This window comes from Nannospalax galili, unplaced genomic scaffold, assembly GCF_000622305.1.
Source record: "Nannospalax galili isolate Female #2095 unplaced genomic scaffold, S.galili_v1.0 scaffold1557, whole genome shotgun sequence".
In the NCBI taxonomy this organism is placed as follows: Eukaryota; Metazoa; Chordata; class Mammalia; order Rodentia; family Spalacidae; genus Nannospalax; species Nannospalax galili.
Window position 1 is genome coordinate 56,252 of NW_008339328.1, and position 4,907 is coordinate 61,158.

Sequence of the window (4,907 nt, forward strand, 5' to 3'; positions counted from 1 at the left end):
GCCCCCCATTCTGTCTTCCCTCACTCCTGGGCAGCCAGAGGCACCAGGGTGTAATGCTTGGCATGGACCAGTAGAACTCCTACATGGACCATGAGTCCCAGAGCAAAAGAGACATCTTGACCCTGAAGTACCCATCAAAAATGGCATTACTCCCCAGTCTGTCTTCCCTCACTCCTGGGCAGCCAGAGGCACCAGGGTGCAATGCTTGGCATGGACCAGTAGAACTCCTACATGGACCATGAGACCCAGAGCAAAAGAGACATCTTGACCCTGAAGTACCCATCAAAAATGGCATTGTCACTAATTGGGAGGACATGGAGAAGGTCTGGCACCACACCTTCTGGGGGCCTCTGACATCCACCCAGTGCTGCTCACTGAGGACCCTCTGAACCCTGGATCATCTTTGAGACCTTCAGTACCCTAGTCATGTGCATAACTGTCCAGACGGTGCTGTCCCTTTATGCCTCTGGCCCTACAATTGGCATCATGATAGGCTCCTTCAACAGGGTCACCTACACTGTGCCCATCAATCTATGAGGGCAATGTGCTCCCACATGACATCTTTGTCTGGACCTGGCTGGCCTGGACCTGGCAGACTACCTCATGAAGATCCTGACTCAATGTGGCTACAGCAGAGTGGAAATGGTGCATGATATCAAGACTTTGTGCTACCTTGCCCTGGACATCACTCAAGAGATGGCCACCGCTGCATCTTCCTCCTCCCTGGAAAATAGCTATGAACTTCTGGATTTGCCTTCCACTGCCCCAAAGCACTTTCTTTCAGCCTTCCTTCCTGGCTTGGAATCCTGATGTATCCAGGAAACTACCTTCAATTCCACCATGAATTATGATGTCAGCATCCTCAAGCATCTTCATAGAAACACAGTGCTGTCCTGTGGCACCACCATGTACCCTGGCAATACAGACAGGATACTAGAAGAGATCAGTGCTCTTACTCCCAGTATGTGAAGATCAAGATCCTTGCTCCCAGTGAACTAAGTATTCAGTGTGGATTGGTGGCTCCATCCTGTCCCAGTTGCTCACCTTCCAGCAGATGTGGATTCAGCAAGCAGAAGTACGATGAGTCCTGATGAGTGGGAACCCTCCCTCCTTGACTGCAAATGCTTCTAGGCTGAGTGTTACTGAGTGAACTGTTAAACAGTTTCTTGACAAAATCTAAGTTTTTCCTGGGGGTTGGGTTGGGGAATAGTGATATGAATGTATTCTTTAATTACTTTTTTCAATATCATTTTGAAAATAATTTATTGAGAATTTCATATAGGCATATAAGCATATATGGTGTTTTGATCAAATCTATACCCACTACCTCCCCTCCAACTCCTCCTGTATCTCCCATCACTTTTTTCTGATAACTTCATGTACTCTTTCTTCTTTTTCTTTAATGGGACTTTTTGCTGCTATAATATTCCCCCCTTTGAAGTCATAAGCCTAAAATCTTTTAAGGATTAGGTAAGAGCTCCCAAATACTTTTGAAATTTTTGGCCTTTGCAACAGAGTATGTTTGCTAAGAGACCCAAGGACATTTTGACTTTTAGACAAGAAACTGGCACTTTTCTTTGGGGTCTTTTTCCCGTAACTGCCTAGCCAATTCCTCCCTCCGATTCTTATCACACCACCCTCTGAAGAGATTACCCAGCTTGCTGATAGGGAATCAGGATGCAGACTGCTCTGGCTTCTTCCAAGCTGAACAGGGGCACAGGGTGAGGCAATTTGGGTACCCCTTCTGTAGGTCTACCTAAAAGACTCCCAAATTGCATAACTCTCATCTGTAAGGGGAAAAGAAAGTTCTTGACTGGTGAATATGAGATGTGAAGGAGAAGTAAAGGCAAGAATAATTAGCATTACAAGTTCTAGACAGGGAAGTAGAACAAAGGTCAGAACAGGGAAAATTTCAAATGTTCATATGAGGGTCCACTGACTTTTTTTAGTGCTTTTCTTGAGGGAAGAAGGCTGGAAACCACTACTTACTTTTTCAATCAAACTGTACACTTCTTTTATTGGACATTTATTTTCTTTTCAAAAATTTTTTGAAATTTTGTGCATTGCATATAATACATCTTAATAAAATTTAAACCTCCCTCCCCCATCCCCACCTCCCATAACCCCAAATCATATTTCAGTTATTCTTGCACATATGTTTAGTCCTATCAGGTCAAGCATTTCTAGCCAGGAGACCCTCAGTGCAAGTTCATCCACTGGAGCAGCAGGTCCCAACCCTAAACAAGGACCTAGTGGAAAATGATTACTGTGGCATGAGAGGGTATTTTTTTTTAATTTTGAAAAAAAAAAACTCGTTTTTTAGGCACTTTTGACTGAGTGTTAAGAACTGGAATGCTAATGGCAGCAGCAGTCACTTGGAGGAGGCATCCACAAGTTTTCCAGTGAGGCTAGGACTTTGTACTTAAAAAAGTAGTTATTTCAAGTGTCTGTCACCCCCTCCCCTCACCAAAAGCCACTGCCACTCCCCAAAGGAGGATGGCCAATTTCATGTCCTGAATTCATGTAGGGAAGGCAACAGCATGGGAGGGATGGGGTGTCAGGCAGCCAGGGATTTCCTATAGACTGACTTGAGACCAGTTTAATTAAAGTTCACATCTTATAAATGGAAAAGAAGAAAGAACAGTTGCTGGGATTATAGACACAAACATGCCTGCATCTGATTTTTGATGTGGATACTGGGAATTCAAACCAAAGGACTTATGTTTGAACAGTGAGTCAAACACTAAGTCATTTCTCCACTCCCTCCTGGTTCAATATTATAATGCTCTCCATAAGTCACTGTAGAAACTTTGTGTAGTGTAATAAAATCACAGAAAACCATACCACATATACTGATAAATAAAATAGTTGTTTTTAAATATTGATGATTTTCTGTTGAAAATGATGTCTGACAAGAAAGAACTTTTTGCTACAGTTATATGTTCCAAGGAATAAGAGACCTGATAATCTTCTCCCACTGTATGTTTAAGCACTCTCTCTCTGTCTCTCTCTCTGTCTCTGTTTCTCTCACACCTTTCTCTCTCTCTCGTTCTCTCTCTCTCTCTCTCTCTCTCTCTCTCATATCCTGGTGCCATTCTTATGCAGACATAGAACATGACTAAAGATGTTTGTCAAATACATTTTTCAGAAACCTTTTCTTGAGAGAAATACCATGCTCTCTTAGTCTTGGAATGCCCTCTCACTCCTACATCTATCCACCCTCAAGGAGGAATTGGTGGCCATGACACACAAACAATTCACTTCTGGCTCACAAGAAAGTCCTCTTTACTCAGTGGCTGCAGTGAAAATGCTGAGAGCTGAATGAGCTGAAGATTGTCCAAAGTGTGTAAATCTCTATAAGTTTGAATATATGTATGTTAGTTAGGCCCAAGAGGAAATAATAAATGAAAGTAACAGTACTATACACTTCTCTAGTCACTTATAAACTTACCAACTATGTGAACTTGGGTGATTAAAGCACTGTATGGATGCCCTTTCACAGAGTGGGTTGTAAGTACAATTAGACAACTGTTGATTACCCTCAAAAAATTTTTTTTCACTATTGCACCAATAGAGATAGTTTGCTATGCTGGTCATTTCAATGTTCTATGGATTTTAAAGCTAAAGAGGACCATTGACTCGTTCTCTCCCTTGGCAGCTTGCATTGTGTCTTCTGATGGTATGAGACCTGGCATCCGGGAGAAGTATTCCACGTCAGTTTCTGCTCAGTTGTTCCAAGTTCTGTGCTGTAAGTATGTCGTCTTCAACAAAAGGTGCTTACATTCAAATTCTGTCAGGCAATCAACAACTATAGCAATAGACTATAATATGTTGGGGGGGGATCTCTCAGACTATTCTGATCAACAATGCAAAGGGAGGTTTCCCTTGCTTGGTACTGTGACTTTTATTATATAGCCTTCAAATATAGATGCGCACTCATATAAATATATATATTACATATGTAGTTTTGTAGTGTTACAAAATAATTCATTCTTTTTGTTTTTTCAGATTCCCTAAGAAGAATTTATCTCTCTCTCCTCTCTCTTCCCTTACATAGTTCTGCTTCTCACCTCCCCAGTTACAGCACCTCATTTTCCCTATTCTTCACTTGATAACTCTGTATACTACTATCCATCCCCCACATTCTTGAGCTCCTTCTTCCCTTTCCCCACATTCTTCCTTCCTATATTCCTGGTTCTAGAGATTACTTCAGGATACATACATCTAAGGGTTTTACATAATGTCTTACTATATTCTCAATAAACATTTAAGTCACAGAGATGTGTACCCACACCATTCATCAAAGAAAATTCCTCTTGCAATAGGTAGAGAATATTACAACGTTCCACAATGGGTCAAATACAGAGAATAATGGACCATGAAGTGCCAAACCCTAGGAGATTCATCTACAATGTAACCTCTACAGGCTCAGGGGGCATCCTGGAAGAGGCTACAGAAAATTATAAGAGTCAGAGAAAAAAATGCGAAAAATTAAAAAATTTTTAAAAAGTCAGAGGGACCAGATATCTGCTGCTACTTATTGCATTCTAGACATAATAGGGAAGCTACACACTTGAAATCATCAGAGTATGGTGGCCTGATAATGTCTGCCTAATGACAAAAGCATTTGACATGACACTTTGGATGAGGAAAATTTCACGAAGTCTCACCTTAGGATGAAGGGACACAAGCAATCAGATTTCTCAAGTTACTATCTCCCCAAGAGGTTGTCTAATCCCAAGAGGGCAGCTCTAAACACATGTACACATGAGCACCATTACATGGACTTTGTGAATTATATACATATACTTATATATATAAATGTATGAATGCATATGTAAAAATGATATAAATGATGATGAGACAAGATGGGGAACTATAGGGGTGCGATGGGGGAGGTAGAATAA

General features: G+C 41.3%; 1 pseudogene; it reads left to right on the forward strand.

The window, feature by feature from the left end:
• Window positions 1–314: 314 nt before the first annotated feature.
• The window catches only part of LOC115070521, a 5,939-nt pseudogene continuing 1,346 nt past the window's right edge, over window positions 315–4,907 (forward strand).